The sequence below is a fragment of the Arachis ipaensis genome, chromosome B6 (genome assembly GCF_059453495.1).
Source record: "Arachis ipaensis isolate K30076 ecotype BB chromosome B6, ASM5945349v1, whole genome shotgun sequence".
Taxonomy (NCBI): Eukaryota; Viridiplantae; Streptophyta; class Magnoliopsida; order Fabales; family Fabaceae; genus Arachis; species Arachis ipaensis.
In genome coordinates, this window is record NC_142441.1 from 103,026,314 (window position 1) to 103,050,180 (window position 23,867).

At 40.0% G+C, this 23,867-nt stretch overlaps 1 non-coding gene across 1 annotated transcript; it reads right to left on the bottom strand.

Annotated features, from left to right (window-relative positions):
- Window positions 1-11,397: 11,397 nt before the first annotated feature.
- LOC148562118 (small nucleolar RNA R71) lies at window positions 11,398-11,501 on the bottom strand. Its single transcript, XR_015887939.1, has one exon. It is a non-coding gene; the product is annotated as a small nucleolar RNA R71 (small nucleolar RNA).
- Window positions 11,502-23,867: the final 12,366 nt, after the last annotated feature.

Genomic DNA, 23,867 nt, shown 5'->3' on the forward strand with positions numbered 1-23,867 from the left:
GATAGAACTTCCCATCCTCTTCTTCTAATCTCTTGTCGGATCTCCGGATATTCGTCCTTTTTGAGCTTGAAAGGGACCTCAGGGATCACCTTCTTCTTGGCCACAACTTCATAGAAGTGGTCTTGATGGACTTTTGAGATGAATCTCTCCATCTCCCATGACTCAGAGGTGGAAGCAATTGTCTTCCCTTTCCTCTTTCTTGAGATTTCTCTGGCCTTAGGTGCCATTACTGGTTATGGAAAAACAAAAAGCAATGCTTTTACCACACCAAACTTAAAAGGTTTGCTCGTCCTCGAGCAAAAGAAGAAAGAAAGTAGTGGAAGAAGAAGAATATGGAGGAGATAGAGGGAGATATGTGGTTCGGCCAAGGGGTAGAAGTAGTGGTTGTAATGTGTGAAAATGAAGGAGTGGTGAGGGGTTTATATAGGGGTGGAGGGAGGGTTAGGTTCTGTGTATTAGGGTTGGGTTTGGGAGGGAAAGGATTTTGAATTTGGAGGTAGGTGGGGTTTTTGGGAAAGAGTGGATGGATGTGATTGGTGAAGAGGTGATGGGTAATGGTGATGGAGGTGATTGGTGAAGGGTATTTGGGGAAGAGTGTTATGAAAAGGTGGGGGAGAGAGAGAGAGAGAGAGAGGTGGGGTAGGTGGGGATCCTATGGGGTCCACAGATTCTGAGGGGTCAAGGACTTATCATCCCTGCTCCATTTAGGCGTGTAAACACCTTTAGAGTGCAATCCTGGCATTTAACGCCAGATTGCTGCTTGTTTCTGGCGTTAAACGCCATCTTTTCTCCCTTTCTTGGCGTTTAATGCCAAGTTGGTGCTTGTTTCTGGCATTAAACGCCAGACTGTAGCTTGTTTCTGGCGTTTAACGCTAGCTTGATGCTTTTTTCTGGCGTTAAACGGCAATCTGATGCTTCTTACTGGTGTTTAAACGCGAGTAAACTCTTCCTCCAGGGTGAGCTGTTTTTAATGTTGTTTTTTATTCTGTTTTTGATTTTTCAGTTGTTTTTGTGACTTCACATGATCATCAACCTACAGAAAACATAAAATAACAATGGAAAATAAATAGATATAATTAAATAACATTGGGTTGCCTCCCAATAAGCGCTTCTTTAATGTCAATAGCTTGACAGTGAACTCTCATGGAGCCTCACAGATAATCAGAGCAAGGTTGGGGCCTCTCAACACTAAACTTAGAGTTTGATTGTGGCTTCCCAACACCAAACTTAGAGTTTGGTTGTGGCCCCCCAACACCAAACTTAGAGTTTGAATGTGGGGGTTTTGTTTGACTCTGTATTGAGAGAAGCTTTTCATGCTTCCTCTTCATGGTTACAGAAGGAGAACCTTGAGTCTTAAATACAAGGTAGTCCTCATTTAACTGAAGGACCAACTCTCCTCTGTCAACATCAATCACAGCTTTTGCTGTGGCTAGGAAGGGTCTGCCAAGGATGATGGATTCATTCTCATCCTTCCCAGTGTCTAGGATTATGAAATCAGCAGGGATGTAAAGGCCTTCAACCTTTACTAGCACGTCCTCTACTAGTCCATAAGCCTGTTTCATTGATTTGTCTGCCATCTCTAGTGAGATTCTTGCAGCTTGTACCTCAAAGATTCCCAGTTTCTCTATTACAGAGAGTGGCATGAGGTTTATCCTTGACCCCAGGTCACACAGATCCTTCTCAAAGGTCATGGTGCTTATGGTACAAGGTATGAAGAATTTTTCGGGATCCGGTTTCTTCTGAGGTAATGTCTGCCTCATTAATGCATTCAGTTCATTGGTGAACAAGGGGGGTTCATCCTCCCAAGTCTCATTACCAAATAACTTGGCATTCAGCTTCATGATTGCTCCTAGATACTTAAAAACTTACTCTTCAGTGATGTCTTCATCCTCTTCAGAGGAAGAATATTCTTCAGAGCTCATGAATGGCAGAAGGAAGTTCAATGGAATCTCTATGGTCTCTGTATGAGCCTCAGATTCCTTTAGTTCCTCAAAGGGAAACTCCTTTCTATCCAGAGGACGTCCCATGAGGCTTTTCTCACTGGGACTCACGTCCTCCTCACTCTCTCCAGGTTTGGCCATGTTGGTTATGGTTATGGCCTTGCATTATCTCTTGGGATTTTCTTCTGTATTGCTTGGGAGAGTACTGGGAGGAGTTTCAGTAATCTTCTTACTCAGCTGACCCACCTGTGCCTCCAAATTTCTAATGGAGGACCTTGTTTCATTCATGAAACTTAGTGTGGTCTTGGATAGATCAGAGACTATGGTTGCCAGGCTAGAATGGCTCTGTTCAGAATTCTCTGTCTGTTGCTAAAAAGATGATGGAAAAGGCTTGCTATTGCTAAACTTATTTCTTCCACCATTATTTTTGAAGCCTTGTTGAGGCTTCTGTTGGTCCTTTCATGCGAAATTTGGATGATTTCTCCATGAAGGATTATAGGTGTTTCCATAGGGTTCTCCCATGTAATTCACCTCTGCCATTGCAGGGTTCTCAGGATCATAAGCTTCTTCTTCAGAAGATGCTTCTTTAGTACTGTTGGATGCAGCTTGCAATCCATTCAGACTCTGAGAAATCATATTGACTTGCTGAGTCAATATTTTATTCTAAGCCAAGATGGCATTCAGAGTATCAATTTCAAGAACTCTCTTCTTCTGAGGCGTCCCATTGTTCACAGGATTCCTCTCAGAGGTGTACACGAACTGGTTATTTGCAACCATTTTAAGGAGTTCCTGAGCTTCTGCAGGGGTTTTCAGATGAAGAGATCCTCCTGCTGAATGGTCCAATGACATTTTTGACAACTCAGACAGACCATCATAGAATATACATATGATGCTCCATTCTGGAAGCATGTCAGTAGGACACTTTTTGAGGGACTCACCTTCCTTCTGTCTGAAGGTTTGGATTTCCACTCTAAGCTTGCTCATCTTTTGAGGTGGAAAGAATTTGGCCAGGAAAGCACTGACCAGATTTTCTAAAGCGTTCAGGCTTTCCTTAGGTTGTGAATCCAAGCATGTTCTAGCTCTGTCTCTTACAGCAAAAGGGAAAAGCATAAGCCTGTAGACCTCAGGATCAACTCCATTAGTCTTTACAGTGTCAGATTTGCAAGAATTTAGCTAAGAACTGATGAGGATCTTCCAATGAAAGTCCATGAAACTTGCAATTCTGTTGCATTAGAGAAACTAGTTGAGGCTTAAGCTCAAAATTGTTTGCTCCAATGGCCGAAATTGAGATGCTTCTTCCACAGAAGTCAGAAAAAGGTGCAATAAAGTCACCAAGAAACTTCCTTGCATATCCACCATTGTTATTGGGTTCGGCCATGTCTCTTTCTTTTTCGAAAATTTCTGTCAAGTCCTCTCCAGAGGGTTGTGCTTTAGCTTCTCTTAGTTTCCTCTTAAGAGTCCTTTCAGGTTCAGGATCAGCTTCAATAAGAATGTCTTTATCCCTGTTCCTAATCATATGAAAAAGAAGAGAACAGAAAAGAAGAGGAATCCTCTATGTCACAGTATAGAGATTCCTTTGTGTGAGTAGAAGAAGAGAAGAATAGAAGAAGGAGAAGAGAAAAATTCGAACACAGAGAGGGAGAGAATTCGAATTTTAAATTAAAATAAAAGAATAATATTTTTTTTATTTTAATTATTGGTTAGTATTCGAAAATTAAGAGAAGAAATAAAATAAAATTTGAAAATTAAATAAATCAATTAATTAAAAAGATTTTTGAAAAAGTGGTTAGTGATTTTCGAAAATTAGAGAGAGAAAAGTAGTTAGGTGGTTTTGAAAAATATATGATTGAAATAGAAAACTTTTTAAAATCAAACAAAAAGTCAAGTGGTTAATTGAAAAAGATTTGAAAATCAAATTTGAAAAGATAAGAAGTTAGAAAAGATTTTTGGTGCACAAATTGTAAATCACACTTTTCACAACTCGTACCACTAACCAGCAAGTGCACTGGGTCGTCCAAGTAATACCTTACGTGAGTAAGGGTCGATCCCACGGAGATTGTTGATTTGAAGCAATCTATGATTACCTTGTAAATCTTAGTTAGGAGATTTATTATGATTATCAGTTTGAATTGCGAAAAATAAAAGAGCATGAAATAAATACTTGTTATGCAGTAATGAAGAATATGTTGGAGTTTTGGAGATGCTTTGTCTTCTGAATCTCTGCTTTCCCCTGTCTTCTTCTTCACACACGGAAGGTTCCTCCTATGGCAAGCTGTGTGTTGGTGGATCACCGTTGTCAATGGCTACCATTCGTCCTCTCAGTGAAAATGGTCCAGGTGCGCTGTCACCGCACGGCTAATCATCTGTCGGTTCTCACTCATGCTGGAATAGGATCCATTGATCCTTTTATTTCTGTCACTACGCCCAACCCTTGTGAGTTTGATGCTCGTCACAGTCATTCAATCCCTGAATCCTACTCGGAATACCACAGGCAAGGTTTAGACTTTCCGAATTCTCAAGAGTGCTGCCAATAGATTCTAGCTTATACCACGAAGATTCTGATTAAGGAATCCAAGAGATACTCATTCAATCGAAGGTAGAATGGGATTGGTTGTCAGGCACGCGTTCATAGATTGAAAATGGTGATGAGTGTCACGGATCATCACATTCATCATATTGAAGTGCGAATGAACATCTTAGATAGAAACAAGCGTGTTTGAATAGAAAACAGAAATAATTACATTAATTCATCGAGACACAGCAGAGCTCCTCACCCCCAACAATGGAGTTTAGAGACTCATGCCATCAAAGAGTACAAAGTTCAGATCTAAAATGTCATGAGATACAAAATAAATCTCTAAAAGTTGTTTAAATACTAAACTAGTAACCTAGGTTTACAGAAAATGAGTAAGCTAAGATAGATAGTGCAGAAATCTACTTCTGAGGCCCACTTGGTGTGTGCTGGGGCTGAGACTTAAGCTTTACATGTGCCTAGGATGTTTCCAGAGTTAAACGCCAGGTTGTAACCTGTTTCTGGCGTTTAACTCCAACTTGTAACCTGTTTCTGGCGTTTAACGCCAGAATGCAACATGGAACTGGCGTTGAACGCCCGTTTACGTCATTTATCCTTGAGCAAAGTATGGACTATTATATATTTCTGGAAAGCCCTGGATGTCTACTTTCCAACGCAATTGAGAGCGCACCATTTGAACTCTTTTAGCTCCAGAAAATCCATTTTGAGTGCAGGGAGGTCAGAATCCAACAGCATCTGCAGTCCTTTTTCAGCCTGAATCAGATTTTTGCTCAGCTCCCTCAATTTCAGTCAGAAAATACCTGAAATCATAGAAAAACACACAAACTCATAGTAAAGTCCAGAAATATGAATTTTGCCTAGAAACTAATAAAAATATACTAAAAACTAACTAAAACATGCTAAAAACTACATGAAATTACCCCTAAAAAGCGTATAAAATATTCGCTCATCACAACACCAAACTTAAACTGTTGCTTGCCCCCAAGAAACTAGACAAATAAAATAGGATAAAAAGAAATTGAGAAGCAATAATATTTCAGAGTTTTAGGTGAAGCTCAGATTCTAATTAGATGAGCGGGACTAGTAGCTTTTTCTTTCCGAACAGTTTTGGCATCTCACTTTATCCTTTGAAATTCAGAATGATTGGCGTCCATAGAAACTCAGAATTCAGATAGTATTATTGATTCTCCTATTTTAGTATGTTGATTCTTGAACACAGCTACTTTATGAGTCTTGGCCATGGTCCTAAGCACTTTGTTTTCTAGTATTACCTCCGGATACATAAATGCCACAGACACATAACTGGGTGAACCTTTTTAGATTGTGACTTAGCTTTGCTAAAGTCTCCAATTAGAGGTGTCCAGAGTTCTTAAGCACACTCTGTTTTTGTTTTGGACCTCAACTTTAACCGCTCAGTCTCAAGTTTTCACTTGACACCTTCACGCCACAAGCACATGGTTAGGGACAACTTAGTTTAGCTGCTTAGGCCAGGATTTTATTCCTTTTAGACCCTCCTATCCATTAATGCTCAAAGCCTTGGATCCTTTTTACCCTTGCCTTTTGGTTTTAAGGGCTACTGGCTTTTTTTTACTGCTCCTTCTTCTTCTTCTCTCTTTTTTTTTTGCTACTTTTTCTTGCTTCAAGAATCAATTTCATGATTTTTCAGATCATCAATAACATTTCTCTTGTTCATCATTCTTTCAGGAGCCAACAATTTTAACATTCATAAGATTCAATATAAAAAATATGCACTGTTCAGGCATTCATTCAGAAGACAAAAAGTATTGCCACCACATATAGATAATTAGAATTTTCCTTGTTAAGAACTCGAAAAAATATTGCCTCCTTATTCTAAAAATCTGCTATTTTATTCATGTTTGATGATATGAGAAAAATAAATTATAGCTTAATTGGAGATAAAATCAAAATAGAGATACTAATTACTACTACTCATATATAACTTCTAAGGTAAATTTCTAATAAGAACAATTATCACAGAGTTAAGGCTAAGATTAGAACTCAACAACCTTGAATTTGGGAGGTGGATGCCTCTTTAGTCTATGGAGTGCTTGGCCTTTCAAGAGATAGCTTCTGGCGCTTCAATTCCTTCAGTTCACGCCCTTGCTCTTCTTGTTCTCTAAGCAGTTTGTAGAGCATGCTATTTTGATTTTGCTGTTCTTTCTTCAGTTGATCCACAGCTTCTTGCAACTTGGTGACAGATGCTTCTAGGCGCTCTCAGTATTCAATTTGAGGGATTTTCGGGAGGAACTCCTGTGCTCTCCTCTTGAATGGTTCGTCCTGCACTTGTTGTCCTTCCATAGACTTTTTGGTGATTGGTAGCTGAACTGGGATGTACTCATCTACTCCCATTTTTATACCAGCATCTTTACATAACAGAGAGACCAAGCTTGGATAAGCCAATCTGGCATCTTTGGAGTTCTTGTTTGTAATCTTGTAAAGCTCACAAGCAATCAGCTGATGAACTTCCACTTCTTTTTCCAGCATAATGCAATGAATTATCACTGCTCTTCTGATGGTGACCTCAGAGTGGTTGCTAGTGGGCAATATAGAGGGCTCAATGAAGTCCAGCCAGCCTCTGGCGACTGGTTTGAGATCTCCTCTTTTGAGTTGGTTCGGGGCACCCTTTGTGTTGGTTGTCCATTTAGCTCTAGGGAGACATATGTCCTCTAGAATTTTGTCCAAGTTCAGGTTTGATCTCATCATTCTCCTATTAAAGGAGTCTGGGTCATCTTGCAGTTGAGGCAGCTTGAAGATCTCCCTTATTTTGTCAGGGTGGGTGTGAACAATCTTCCCTCTAACCAGAGTTCTATAGTCATAGAATGCGGTTCCCGCTATTCTCTGCCTGTCCGTCTGCCACAGATTTGCATAGAATTCCTGAACCAGGTTTCTTCCCACCTTTGTTTCAAGATTAGCTAGGACTTCCCAGCTCCTGTTTCGAATTTGCTCTTGGATCTCCGGATATTCGTCTTCTTTCATATCGAATTTAACTTCCGGGATCACTGACCTTAGACCCATTATTTTGTAGTAATGGTCTGAAAGTTCTTTAGTTAAGAACTTCTCTTGATTCCAAAGTGGTTTGGAATATTCTCTTTCTTGCCTCTTGAGTTGGTTTGTTTTCCTTTAGGAGCCATGATCTTAGTGGGTATTGGCTTAGTGATCATGGATAACCACACCAAACTTAGAGGTTTGCTTGTCCTCAAGCAAAAGAAAAGCAAGGAGAAGGAAAGAGGGAGAGCCAAGTTTGACTTGTGGAGGAGAGGGGGAGAGGCCAAACCAACATTTAAAGGGAAGGGGGGTGGGTTTCGAAAATTGTTTGAAAAAGATATGATAGAAAAAGTGATTTGGAAAAGATAAGTATGATAGGAAAAGATGTAATTTAAAATTGAAAAGACATGAAAGATATTTGAAAAAGATAAATTTGAATTTTGAAAAAGATGTTGTGAAGATTTAAAAAAGATATTGATGAGTTGAAAAGATTTTAGAAGGAAAAGAGATAGGATTGTTTTGAAAAGGATTTGAAAATAACTTGAAGAGGATTAAAAAAAAGGGTTTATGAATTAAGATACATTTGATATCTTTTGAAAAAGGATTTGAAAAATTAGGATTTGTAACATGTTTGTGCAAGAAATCATGAATTGAAACATAAAAAATGGAAAAAATTTGGATTGAAAACGAAATTGCCTACTCCCCACAATCCTGGCGTTAAACGCCCAACTGCTGCATGTTTTGGGCGTTTAACGCCCACTTGGTGCTTGATCTGGGCGTTTAACGCCCAGCTGTTGCTTCCAGCTGGCGTTAAACGCCAGAAACTCCTTTGTTACTGATGCCAGGGCATTTTGGCCAGTTTTACTGACCTTTTCTTTACTGTTTTTAGGATAGTTTCATGCATTTTCTTAGGAAATAAGCTAGTTTTGGGTAGATATTTACTTACACCTTGATTCAAGCATACATTGTGCATTTTACATTATTTCATGTCGATTTTGCATGAGTTTAGTGACAAATTGTATTCTGCATTACCCATGACTTGGACTAGAACTTTGATGCACTCTATTGCCTGATTTCAGGACCAAAGAAAGCAAGGAATGGGAGGTAACTTACAAAGTTAATGAGAAAAGTGACTGCCAATGACGCTCTCGAAGCCATCATTACCCACGTTAAGAGTCACGTTAACTAAGTTAACGTGAACTCTAATGTGAAGAAGGAAATTTGAGCCAACGTTAGTGACACTTAACATTATCACTAACGTTGGCCAATGCTCACAAGTGGCCACGTTAGAGTCCACGTTAACTTAGTTAACGTGGCCTCTAACGTTAAAAGGGGGAAAGGAAGCAAACGTTAGTGACATTCAACATTGTCACTAACGTTAGCCTAAGTGCACAATGCCACGTTAACTCCCACGTTAACTTGGTTAACGTGGAAGCTAACGTGAAGAGGCAAGAATGGTCGACAACGTTAGTGACACCCAACATTGTCACTAACGTTGGAAGCAACCACACAAACCCAAGGAGCCACGTTAACTTCCACGTTAACTTAGTTAACGTGGAGGCTAACGTGAGAGAAGAAGGTGATGGCCAACGTTAGTGACACTCAACATTGTCACTAACGTTGGAAGGAGGCACACAAGCCACTATGAGTCACGTTAACTCCCACGTTAACTTAGTTAACATGGAAGCTAACGTGGATGAGGAATGATGAGCCAACGTTAGTGACATTCAACATTATGGGGCTCTAACGTAGGAGCAATGGGGGCTTTTCAACGTTATTGGGAAAGTTAAGTCCCAATAACGTGTGCGAAGGACCTAGAGGCAACGTTGGTGGCAACGTTTATGCCACTAACGTTGAGGTTAACGTGGCTTTTACTTAGGAACGTTAGTGAGAAAGTTGATTGTCACTAACGTTCTCGAACTCATATTTTCACAAATCGTTAACAACACTAACGTCCTGAGCTAAAATCTCTGCCCACTTCACACTTTCTCTCTGCAAGTACAGCCAAGCCCAAATGAAGAAGAGAACTGCTTCAAAATCAAGATCCAAAGGCCCAAGACTTGAAGAGCCAACTAGAAGATGAGAAGAGTAGTATATATAGGAGTAGCTTTGAATTATTTGGAAGGGTTGCTGGGAGTTGGAAAATAGCATAGAACTACTTCCTGTATTTTACTTTCTTTGCTCTTCTAGTTTTCATCATGTATTCTCCATCTTTGTATTCATTTTCCAGAGCTATGAACAACTAAACCCCTTTCATTGGGTTAGGGAGCTCTGTTGTAATTTGATGGATCAATACTAGTTTTCATTATTCTTCTTCTATCTTTTCTCTTGATTTAACTTGAAAGCTTTCGATCTTCATCCAATTGGGTAGTTATCTTGGAAAAGAAACTATTCATACTTGGATCTCTTCTGAACTTTGGAAGAGGAATGAAGAGATCAAGCTAGAAATGCTTTTTCATGCTGGACCAAATTGGGTTTGGATGGATATGTGACTATAATCCTCTCAATGCTTGATTTGGGAAATGCATGTGGTATAATCAGTGACCATACTTCATCTCTTCTCATGAGCAATTGACCAAGGAATTGGCTATTGATCAAGATTTAAGAGATTGAATTATAAGAAATTGTAATTCAATCACTTAAGATTGCCAAGGAGATCAATGAGTGCATTGATTGAGGAAGAGATGTAAATGAGATTGATCCGGAGAATGCAACATCTCCTAAGCCCAATGAACTCCCCATTTCTGATCTTACCCATTCTCTTTAATTTCTGTCATTTACATTTATGAGCAATTCCCCCATTCCCATTTAAGATTCTGCAATTTACTTTCTGTCATTTACTTTCCCGCATTTAACTTTCTGTAATTCACAACTCAATTTCTGATTCGCTCAACTAAAACATTCCTCTAATTAAAGTTGCTTGATCAATCAATCCTTGTGGGATTCGACCTCACTCTATTGTGAGTTTTTACTTGACGACAAATTCGGTACACTTGCCGAAGGAAATTTGTTATGAGACAAGTTTTTCGTGCATCAAGTTTATGGCGCCGTTGCCGGGGGTTGATTGTGCATCAACAATGATTAGATTGGAGGATAACTAGATTGAGCATTTTATTTTTGGTTGATTTAAATTTCTGTTTGAGTTATTTACTTCCTGTTTTAGTTAGTTTCTTCCTTTCCCCCTATATTTTTTTTTTGTTATTTACATTTCATCTCACTAACCCACTAACTGTTTGATATATTGCATCACTCACACTAACAGAAATTCTGACAGATATACTTTTTGCACCTATTCTCTTTGCTTGTACTTGTGGTTGTATGACAGGGAGAAGAAGCGGGGCTTCAACTTCCTTTGATTCTGAACCTGAGAGAATCTTCCTTAGACTAAGGAGGGAGGCAAGAGACAAACGTGTAGTTGGTGCTGAAGAAGAGGAGGAACACTTTGAGGAATACTTTGAACCAAACATGGAAGAAAACATGGAAAACCATCATGAAGAAGAGGCTCACAACCATGGCGGAAGAGGTCGAACAAATCATACTGGGGAGGATAGAAGAGTTTTAGGCTCTTATATCACTCCAAACCCAGGAAACTGTGGAAGTAGCATTCAAAAGCCAACCATCCATGCCAACAATTTTGAACTGAAGCCACAGCTCATCACCCTTGTGCAGAACAACTGTTCGTTCGGAGGAAGTGTCCAAGAGGACCCAAATCAACATTTAACCACCTTCCTGAGAATATGTGACATATTGAAGTCTAATGGTGTTCATCCTGACACCTATAGACTGCTTTTATTTCCATTCTCACTCAGGGATAAGGCAGCCAAGTGGCTGGAATCTTTCCCAAGGGAAAGCTTGACAACTTGGGAAGACGTGGTGAACAAATTCTTAGCAAGATTTTACCCTCCTCAAAGAATTAATAGGCTGAGAGCTGAGGTCCAAACCTTCAGGCAACAAGATGGTGAGACTCTATATGAAGCATGGGAGAGGTTTAAAGACCTAACAAGGAGGTGTCCACCTGACATGTTCAACGAATGGGTGCAGCTGCACATTTTCTATGAAGGGCTTTCTTATGAGTCAAAGAAGGCCGTAGACCATTCATCCGGAGGATCTTTGAACAAGAAGAAAACCATTGAGGAGGCTATAGATGTCATTGAAACAGTAGCAGAGAACGACTACTTCTATGCTTCCGAAAGAGGGAACACAAGAGAAGTAATGGAGCTAAACAATGTAGATGCTCTGTTGGCCCAAAACAAGCTCATTACCCAACAGCTGGCTGACCTCACCAAGAAGATGGAGAGGAACCAAGTGGCAGCAATCTCCACTTCATCAACAACCCAAGAAGGAGTGAATGAAGAAGCAGAGGGTAGTCAGGAGCAAGCGAACTACATTGGGAATTCACCTAGGCAGAACCATGATCCTTACTCCAAGAATTACAACCCTGGATGGAGGAATCACCCAAACTTTGGGTGGGGAAATCAACAAGACCAAAGCCTGGATCAAAGACGCCTAAATCCAAACAATTTCACATCTAGACCATATCAACATCCCAATAACAACACCTCTCCACATTCATATCAAGGCCAGAACAACCCTCCTCAGCCTGACTTATCATCACTTGATGAAAGAATCTCAAGGATTGAAAATCTACTTGAAGGCATATGCAAGGATATCCAAGACAACAAGGTGTTCAAGGAGGAAGTGCGAGCCAGTTTCAAGAACCAGGGAGACACAATCAAGAGGTTGGAATCTCAAGTAGGATATCTCTCTGAGCAAATTCCCAAACCCACAGATGGATTCCCAAGTGACACAGAGAAGAATCCGAGAGGTGAAACAAAGAAAGTAAGATGGGAAGATTGGAAGATGGTCACTATAAGTGATAAGGAGATTGAGGACAAGCCAAGTAAGCTGTCAGAACAACCTGAAGATACCTTAGTAGAGGAGGTGAAAAAAGATTACCAAGAACCAGAAATCTCAAAACAGGAGCTGTTGAGACTATGCACCTTTTCCCCAACTGCTCAATGGTGCTGTGGAGAAGATAATATACTCAAGATTTCTTGACTTGTTTGCATCTTTGCATGTGAACATACCATTCATCAAGACTATCCAAAAAATGCCTGCATATATCAAGTATATAAAGGAGCTGCTTCCTAGGAAAAGCTCACTCAAGGGAGGCCAGACTATAGTGATGAACAAGGGGTGCAGTGCCCTCATTCAACCACAGTTGCCTACGAAAAGAAAAGATCCAGGGAGTTTTCATGTCCCCTGTGTCATAGGAGAAACAATGTTTGATAGAGCACTCTGCGATTTTGGGAGCAAGCATCAACTTAATGCCCTTAGCCCTGGTGAAGAGACTGCAGATCAATGAGATATTGCCCACAGATGTGGTCATCAGGCTGGCTGACAAAACTCAAAAACAAGAAATAGGGGTGGTGGAAAATGTGTTGTTAAAGGTTGGGAAATACTACCTCCCAACAGACTTTGTCATCTTCGATATGGAAGAGAGTCACACTCACCCAATCATATTGGGAAGACCATTCCTAGCTACAGCCAGAGCACTTATAGATGTGGAGCGAGGGGAGCTCATATTGAGGATCCATGATGAACAACTCAGCTTCAATGTCTTCAAACTCTCCCAAGAAGCTGACCAAGAAAATAAAGAACCAAGCAATGATCATAATGAGATGCTGGCAGAGGAAACAAGCACTGAGGCACCACCAACGCATCCGAAAACCCCACTGAATGATGAACAAGGCAAACAGCAATCGTCACAGCTCAAGGAGAAACTGGAGGAACCTAAACCACCAGAGGCATGTGAAGACAACAACAAAATTCACTTAGAAGAAGAAGTCGCCAAGAGCAGGGAAGCATCAAAAGAGACAAAGAAGAAGATACCAAGGGGGTGGAGGAACAAAAAAATCCTTACGGAAGATTTCTCTCCAGGAGATAAAGTGATCTCAGCTTACTTCCCAGATATCCCACCTGATCTCCCCACTGTACCATCTCAGTTACCTAAGGTCTTCACTATTAACAGAGTCCTCTCCTTGGAACATGTGGAGATCATTGATACAACCAATGGATATAAGTCCAAGACAAGAGGGGAGGACTTGAAGCATTATCAACCTCCCTGATGAAGGAGAAACGTCAAGCTAGTGACGCTAAAGAAGCGCTTCATGGGAGGCAACCCATGTTTTATTAGCTTTTACTATTGAATAAGTCAATATTCATGAATTCCAACCCAAACTTGGTGAAGTCCTTATATTGCAGTATATAGTGAAGAACAAGTTTGGTGTTCAAAGCGTACCAAGAAAGCATGAATGCAACAGAGAGCATGCTAGTCTTGGAGCTTTGAACAAGACTTTTGATCACAGTGCTCCAAACTAAGTTTGGTGTCACCCCATGGTGCCACCAAAATGCATATAAGGATACACAGTTAGTTAGTTAGTTGGAGTTCATGAATAAACAATCTCATCTTTTCATATCTTTATTATTTTAGCCGTGAAAATTTAAAGTGATTTCTTTTTGTGATAATTCTTACTTTTCTTATTTTATCTTTATAGGGAAAGGAAAGGAGCATTGAAAGAGATTGATTGGATAATTTAATGGGAAAGGTTCGGCCACTTCATGAAGAGGGCACTACACACGTGCCTCAAGGGGAATGCATTGGGAATGGTTGCCATGCAACATTGGAGGAAGAACAAACTTGGAAAGCGAACTAACTCCATCATAAAGTTGAGAATCCTCGTGCTTACTCCATCTAAAACCCCATCCGTTCATCATACACTAATCCCATCAATCCACACCTTTCATCTCTTCATCACTTCCCTATATAAGTGAATCAAATCCACACCATCTCCACATTCGAAATTCATACCCCTTGCACTTCACTTTCCAGCAACCAATTCTTCAACCTCTCACTCTCTAAATCCCACACCTCTTCCCTTCACTACATCCTTTTTGCTTTAACTTCAATCATGGCATCATCAAGCTCCAAGAGGTAGAAGAGGAAGGAACCAACGAAGAACATTCCCTTCGACGAGAAGAGATTCAAGACTGCCTTCCATGAACGAGAATTTGAGCGGATAAAGCTCAAAAAGATACTGCCCGAGTTAACCTTCCAAATCAATGAAGACGAATGCCCACAGATTCAGGAGAAGATTGAAGAAAAAGAGTGGCAATTGCTCACCAATCCAGAGGGGAAGATCAATGCAAACCTCATCAAAGAGTTCTACGCCAATGTGGTCAAAGAAGACAAAACCAGAGCCCCAACCTTCAAAAGCTATGTAAGGGAAAAGGAGGTAGACTTCACTCCAAATGCTATAATAAGAACTCTTCACCTGAAATCACCACACTTTGATCAGCCTAGCTATCATACAAGGATAAGTAAAAGCCAAGACAATGATGAGCTCACTGAGATAGTGACTGACATCTGTGTTATAGCAGCTGACTGGGAGAGGTATAGAGATGGAAGACCCCGTTTCATCAAGAGGGGAGATCTTAGCCCAGAAGCCAAGGGGTGGTTTGAACTCGTGAGGAGGTCTATTCTCCCAGCTGCAAATAATTAAGAGGTAAATATCAATCGAGCAACTATGGTACATTGCCTAGTACAAGGTGGAGAAATCAACGTGCATGAACTTATAGCTGAGGAAATTCAAGATTCAGCTGAGAAGCTTGAATCAGGTGCCAGGCTTTGGTACCCCAGCACCATTCTCCGATTGTGCACAAAGGCCAAGGTGGTCTTTGAGGATAGTAATCCAGACTGGGTTAACCCAGGGAGGCTAATGATAACCCAGCGTATGGCCTATATTACACCTGCTCAGCAACAAAGAAGGCCACAAATAGGGAAACTAAAAGCAAGGGAAGGAACTCACCAAGAGGAGTCTCATCAGGAAGAATATCAACAGGGAGAGCATCCGTACCCAGCCGATCTGAATATGAATCATCTTCTAAGAGCTATTGAAGATTTGGGGATGAGACATATGGAAGGACAAGAGCAAATATTGAACTGGATGAGCCAACAAGAAGAGTGGAAGAAACAACAAATGGAGCAGCAACAGGAACAATACTCCCAGCTCACTCAAACCATCACCCAAGTTACCGAGAGGCAAGAACGTCAAGATAAGCATTTGCAGGAACTCAATCAGTGACAACTAGCCCAGATGAAAGCATTCAATGAGTTCACTGTACTTAATGAAGGACGACAACTACATCGGGAGGAGTTCAACATCAACACTCAAGCCAAGTTAAACTACATGTCCAGTAATATGCATCAGCTACACTATGCCATCTCTACATATGATGAGGTCCAAAAAGATTTTGTAGAACAAGAAGAGAGGAAAGTGAAACAGCAAAAGGAGACACTCAAGAAGAAGATGGAAGATGGTGGTTTCTGGAAGAAGCTGCTTGGAAAAGGCAAGGGAAGTGGGAGCACAAGCAGTCAAGAAGGAGAGCATGGACATCCACAAGAGTAAAAGGTGGTGGAGTTCCTTCTTTGGTCCATCTTTCTCTATGCTTTAAATAAGGAAGATCTTGTATGAAATAGAACTTGCTTCCATTTCAGTTTAAACATTTCTAAATTCCTTCTTTTAAGTTCTTGTTGAAGAGGTTTATGATATCTAGTCCTTATGTCACTGCATCTTTACCGTGATTACTTGTATGTTTGTCCCTTTAAATCAAATGAAAAAGAGTATGAGTGTGTTTTTAAAAAGACCAGAGTGGAGTTCATAATATGGAAGTGCATTCATGAGTTTTTGGTGTGATCATAAGTTAGCTAAGTTGGTTCAACCATAAGGTGGGAAGACAACTATCTGTCATGAATAATATACTTGAGACACACCCCATGAGACTAGATAAATAAGAAGATCCTAATAAGAAAAAGGGAAAGAACAATCAAAGTTGAGGAATAAAAGAAAAAGACTAAGCAATAAGGCTAGGCACCAATGGTTTTAAATCTTGAGGCATGTGTCTGTGGTGTTCCTGTGTGAGGGATCTACTTCGATGAATAAGCTCTTAGGGGTGCCTTATCACTTGGTAACTTGGGTTAACTAACTCGGGATTATCAGCTGAAAGTCCACTATCAAGAGTAACCCTCACCACAGAACATTTAGTAACCCAAAGAGGTGCTGGACACCAAGGCCTCAAGAAAAAAAAATGAATAAACTATATGCCTGTGGTGTGTATGTATGGGGGAGAGACTTGAGGGAGTAAGTCCTTAGGGGTGTCTCAACACCTGGCACCTTGAACCAACTGGTTCGGGAGTGTTGGCTGAAAGCTTATCTTAAAGAGTTGCCCTCTTACAGAATACTTAGCCTAAGAACACAAATAAGCCCTGAAATAACAACAAAAGGATGAATAAATAAAAGTTTCATGGGATGCAATCATAGTGAGTATTCTAGGATATGATAAAGGTCTAAAAGCTAGGAATGAACCTAAGTTGCTATGCATGAAACCACCATAAAACCAGGGACATGACTTCCACAAGAATGACTCATTTCTCTTGGTATCCCATTCATCATTCTCTTGTTCCAGTACTTGCTTAGGGACAAGCAAGCTTTAAGTTTGGTGTTGTGATGCCAGGGCATTTTGGCCAGTTTCACTGACCTTTTCTTTACTATTTTTAGGATAGTTTCATGCATTTTCTTAGGAAATAAGCTAGTTTTGGGTAGATATTCACTTACACCTTGATTCAAGCATACATTGTGCATTTTACATGATTTCATGAGGATTTTGCATGAGTTTAGTGACAAATTGTATTCTGCATTACCCATGACATGGACTAGAACTTTGATGCACTCTATTGCCTGATTTCAGGACCAAAGGAAGCAAGGAATGGGAGGTAACTTGCAAAGTTAATGAGAAAAGTGACTGCCAATGACACTCTCGAAGCCATCATTATCCACGTTAAGAGTCACGTTAACTAAGTTAACGTGAACTCTAATGTGAAGAAGGGAATTTGAGCCAACGTTAGTGACACTTAACATTATCACTAATGTTGGCCAATGCTCACAAGTGGCCACGTTAGAGTCCACGTTAACCTAGTTAACGTGACCTCTAACGTTAAAAGGGGGAAAGGAAGCAAACGTTAGTGACATTCAACATTGTCACTAACATTAGCCAAAGTGCACAATGCCACGTTAACTCCCACGTTAACTTGGTTAACGTGGAAGCTAACGTGAAGAGGCAAGAGTGGTCGACAACGTTAGTGACACCCAACATTGTCACTAACGTTGGAAGCAACCACACAACCCCAAGGAGCCACGTTAACTTCCACGTTAACTTAGTTAACGTGGAGGCTAACGTGAGAGAAGAAGGTGATGGCCAACGTTAGTGACACTCAACATTGTCACTAACGTTGGAAGGAGGCACACAAGCCACTATGAGTCACGTTAACTCCCACGTTAACTTAGTTAACGTGGAAGCTAACGTGGATGAGGAATGATGAACCAACGTTAGTGACATTCAACATTGTCACTAACGTTGGGGATGGCTAAGCATGGCCACGTTATAAGCCACGTTAACCTAGTTAACGTGGATTCTAACGTGAGACATGGGGGCACATTGGAACGTTAGTGACAATGTTGAATGTCACTAACGTTCTCGAAGGATGGCAAGCCCACGTTAAAGAGCCACGTTAACTAAGTTAACGTGGGCTCTAACGTAGGAGCAATGGGGGCTTTTCAATGTTATTGGGAAAGTTAAGTCCCAATAACGTGTGCGAAGGACCTAGAGGCAACGTTGGTGGCAACGTTTATGCCACTAATGTTGAGGTTAACGTGGCTTTTACTTAGGAACGTTAGTGAGAAAGTTGATTGTCACTAACGTTCTCGAACTCATATTTTCACAAAACATTAACAACCCTAACGTCCTGAGCTAAAATCTCTGCCCACTTCACACTTTCTCTCTGCAAGTACAGCCAAGCCCAAATGAAGAAGAGAACTGCTTCAAACTCAATATCCAAAGGCCCAAGACTTGAAGAGCCAACTAGAAGATGAGAAGAGTAGTATATATAGGAGTAGCTTTGAATTATTTGGAAGGGTTTCTGGGAGTTGGAAAATAGCATAGAACTACTTCCTGTATTTTACTTTCTTTGCTCTTCTAGTTTTCATCATGTATTCTCCATCTTTGTTTTCATTTTCTAGAGCTATGAACAACTAAACCCCTTTCATTGGGTTAGGAAGCTCTGTTGTAATTTGATGGATCAATACTAGTTTTCATTATTCTTCTTCTATCTTTTCTCTTGATTTAACTTGAAAGCTTTCGATCTTCATCCAATTGGGTAGTTATCTTGGAAAAGAAACTATTCATACTTGGATCTCTTCTGAACCTTGGAAGAGGAATGAAGAGATCAAGCTAGAAATACTTTCTCATGCTGGAACAAATTGGGTTTGGATGGATATGTGACTATAATCCTCTCAATGCTTGATTTGGGAAATGCATGTGGTATAATCAGTGACCATACTTCATCTCTTCTCATGAGCAATTGACCAAGGAATTGGCTATTGATCAAGATTTGAGAGATTGAATTATAAGAAATTGTAATTCAATCACTTCAGATTGCCAAGGAGATCAATGAGTGCATTGATTGAGGAAGAGATGTAAATGAGATTGATCCGAAGAATGCAACATCTCCTAAGCCCAATGAACTCCCCATTTCTGATCTTACCCATTCTCTTTAATTTCTGTCATTTATATTTATGAGCAATTCTCCCATTCCTATTTAAGATTCTGCAATTTACTTTCTGTCATTTACTTTCCCGCATTTAACTTTCTGCAATTCACAACTCAATTTCTGATTCGCTCAACTAGAACATTCCTCTAATTAAAGTTGCTTGATCAATCAATCCTTGTGGGATTCGACCTCACTCTATTGTGAGTTTTTACTTGACGACAAATTTGGTACACTTGTCGAAGGAAATTTGTTATGAGATAAGTTTTCTGTGCATCAGTTACTGGGCATTTTTCTGAACGCCCAGATGGCTATCTCTACTGGTGTTTTCTTGCCAGTGAGCTCCTTTTTCCTGTTTTTTGCTCTGAATCCTTCTGTAGCCCAATGAACTTATGCAATTGATTCTTTACCTTGTTAATATTGAACTTATATGCTTTAAAAATAAATAAAATGAAGAATAGAATAAAATAAAATAACAGAAAGAGTTTTGCTAATGGCTGGGTTGCCTCCCAGCAAGCGCTTCTTTATTGTCTTTAGCTGGACCTTGCTGAGCTTTTTAATCTAGCCTCAGCCTTGAGCATTCTTGCTCAACATTGCCTTCAAGATAATGTTTGATTCTCTATCCATTAACAATGAACTTCTTATTAGAATCAATGTCTTGAAGCTCCACATAGCCATATGGTGACACACTTGTAATCACATATGGTCCCCTCCACCGGGATTTCAGTTTCCCGGGGAATAGCCTGAGCCTAGAGTTAAACAGCAGAACCTTCTGTCCTAGTTCAAAGACTCTAGATGACAGCTTTCTGTCATGCCATCTTTTTGTTTTCTCCTTGTAGAGTTTGGCATTTTCGAAAGCAGTGAGTCTGAATTCCTCTAGCTCATTCAGCTGGAGCAATCTTTTTTCTCCAGCTAATTTGGCATCAAAGTTTAAGAATCTGGTTGCCCAGTAGGCTTTGTATTCCAGTTCCACGGGCAGATGACAGGCCTTACCATACACAAGCTGGTATGGAGAGGTCCCTATAGGAATCTTGAATGCTGTTCTGTAGGCCCACAGAGCATCATCCAAGCTTTTTGCCCAATCCTTTCTACGGGTACTTACAGTTTGTTCCAGGATTCTTTTCAGTTCTCTGTTAGAGACTTCAGTTTGCCCATTTGTCTGTAGATGATATGGAGTTGCCACTTTGTGGCTAATTTCATACCGGACCATGGCAGAGTAGAGCTATTTGTTGCAGAAGTGAGTGCCCCCATCACTGATTAGTACTCTAGGGACACCAAACCTGCTGAAGATATGTTTCTAGAGGAACTTCAGCACTGTCTTAGTATCATTAGTGGGTGTGGCAATGGCCTCTACCCATTTAGATACATAGTCGACTGCAACCAGAATATAAGTATTTGAGTATGATGGTGGGAAAAGCCCCATGAAGTCAATGGCCCATACATCAAACAACTCAATTTCCAAGATCCCTTGTTGAGGCATGGCGTAACCATGAGGCAGATTACCAGCTCTCTGGCAACTATCACAGTTACGTACAAACTCTCGGAAATCTTTATAAAGGGTAGGTGATGCGCATAAACTAGTTATGCTACGATTTAGGAAATTGCACGATCGGCAAAATTCCTTCCGGCAAGTGCACCGGTTATCGTCGTCAAGTAAAAACTCACAATAGAGTGAGGTCGAATCCCACAAGGATTGGTTGATTGAGCAATTCGGATTAGAAGTGTGTTCTAGTTGAGCGGAATCAAGAATTGAGATGAGAATTGCGGAATGTAAAATTGGCGGGAAAAGTAAATGACAAGAAAATTAAATGGCTGAATCTTAAATTGCATGAATTAAAGAGCAGAATGTAAATTGCTGAAATTAAAAGGGAATGGGGGTGATTGCAAGAATTGAATTGCTGAATGTAAAGAGAAAGTGGAAATCAGAAATGGGGAATTCATTGGGTTTAGGAGATATTGAAATCTCCGAATCAAAACATGTATATCTCTTCCTCAACCAATGCATTCATTGAATTTTGCTTGGCAATCTTATATGATTGGATCCCAATTCCTTGGCTCACCAATGCTCTCTAAAAACAAACAAATTCCCAATCCCTTGGTTTAAATGTTCATAAGAAGAGATGATGCTTGATCACTGATTATACCACACAATTTCATGAACCACAATTTGGTAGGATTACATGTCACAATATCCATCCAAACCCCAATCCAATCCACTGTGAGAAAGCTTCTCTAGCATGAATCCTCCATTCCTTTCCCAAGGCTCCGAAGGATTCCAAGTATGAGTAGTTTCTTTCCCAAGACAACTACTCAATGGAATTAGATCGAGAAGCTTTCTAACAAAATTCAAGAGAAAAGATTGAAGAAGAAGCTAAACTATTATTGATTCATTGAATTACAATAGAGCTCCCTAACCCAATGAAAGGGGGTTTAGTGAATCATAGCTCTGAATTCAATTACAAAGAAAAGGAAAACTAGCTAAAAGTGAAAGTAAAAGTCCTCTCTAACTTAACTTCTATCCTATTTATACACTTTCTATATTGAGCTTCAGTTGTGCTTCTTGGGCTTTGAGGCCTCTCCTTGCTTTCCTTTTGCCTTGGGTTTATGATCCATAATCTTGATGAGGTTGTTGATCCAAATCCTGTAACATTTATTGAGCCAACTTAGTGATAATCAAATAATGACACATGACTCAATAAATTGAGATTTCAAACTCATCAATCCTTCAGGCCCAATCCCATAAACCATGATATTCAATTGGGTTTCATACCAAAGTAAGTTTAAGTTAATAATTGTGCTCAAAGACTAACTTAAATCACAATATTTTTGGCCCAGAAACCTTTTTTCAAGAGTGGCGTTTAAGTTGTAGTTTAAGCTTAAACTGCAACTTAAACGCCAGACACTTCCAGTGAGGCCATTTGTAGAAGCACGTTTAAGCTTCAGTTAAGGTTAAACTGAAGCTTAAACGTGGAAATGGAAGAAGGTAGCCCTGGAGAGTCATGTAGTCGAACACGTTTAAGCTTCAGTTTAAGGTTAAACTGAAGCTTAAACGTGGAGATAGGAAGGGCAGCCCTGGAGGTCGAACACGTTTAACCTCCAGTTTGAGGTCAAACTGGAGGTTAAACGTGGAAAAGGGTGGAGGCATACTGGAGGTCGAACACGTTTAACCTCCAGTTTGAGGTCAAACTGGAGGTTAAACGTGGAAGCTTAGAATGGTGGCCCTGGAGGTGTCGAACACGTTTAACCTCCAGTTTGGGGTCAAACTGGAGGTTAAACGTGGAGATGGAGAGAGCAACCCTGGAGTAGAAAAGCTATCGAACACGTTTAAGCTCCAGTTTGAGTCAAACTGGAGCTTAAACGTGGAATGGCTCCCTGGTACTCTTCCTGGTTCTGGCGTTTAACCTCCAGTTTGAGGTCAAACTGGAGGTTAAACGTGGAACTCCTCCCTGGGTGGCATACTCATTCTGGCGTTTAACCTCCAGTTTGAGGTCAAACTGGAGGTTAAACGTGGAATGCTTCTTTAGTGAGGCTTATCATTCTGGCGTTTAACCTCCAGTTTGAGGTCAAACTGGAGGTTAAACTTCAATCCCAGCATTTCTTATCCTTCATGATTTTGGCGTTTAAGCTCCAGTTTAGGCTTAAACTGGAACTTAAACTCCACATGTGATGTTCAAGCTTCCTTTATTGATTTTGTTGCTTCCTTGCTTAGCCTCTTCTTCCCTGAAATCATCCAAACAATTGCATCAAAGTCTTGCAAAATTTCATGAGAAATCTTTCATTCATAGCATTTAAGTAATATAGCTAAAACTCATGGAATTTGCATCAAAATCATATTGTTTGGATGGTTCATTACTTTGTTCTTCATTTAACCATTTTTGGTTACTTTAAGCTCAAGAAAATGCATAAAACAACTAAAACTAACAGAAAAATGCTAGTGAAACTAGCCTATGATGCCTTGGCATCACAACACCAAACTTAATACTTGCTTGTCCCTAAGCAAGTCCTGAGTTATTTGAGAAGAAAGTATGAAACAGAAAGCAATTACATTGGCTATATTAGCAAGCATTTGAAGTTCATCAGAAGGGTTTTATGCAGAAAGTTGCAGCATCACTTTTTCATACTTATCAGGTAGGATTATCACTTTTTCGTTGCATCCATCAAAAATTGCTATGGCCTCTTGTTATTCTTATGTCTTTGGCACTTTTCTCTTCTTTGTTTTTCTTTTCTTTTTCTTAGAGCTTCTTGTGCTCCTTGTTTGCTTAGTGTCATGTGTTGCACAAGCCTTTGGCATTTTCTTTTTCTTATCAGTGCACTACACATATCCACTTTAGGCATTTTAGTTCACATTTCTTCTTGAGACATTGGTGCCCAGCACCTCTTTGTGTGACTAAATGTTTTGTATTTAGGTTGCTCTTGATAATGGACTTTTGGTTGATAATCCCGGGTTAGTTAACCCAAGTTACCAAGTGTTGAAACACTCCTCAGAACCTATTCATCCAAGCATATCCTTAATACATAAACACCACAGGCATTTGTCTCAGAAGTTCAAACCATTGGTACCTAGCTTATTTTCTCAATTTTTTGCTTTTTGGTTGCCTTTTTCCGTGGCTTTTTCTTTTTCTTTTTCTTTCTTTTTCATGGCCAAAGACATTTATTCATCAAGATCCATAGACAATTTTTACTTTCTACATAAAAAATGATAATTCGACACTTTAATTTTAGTGAT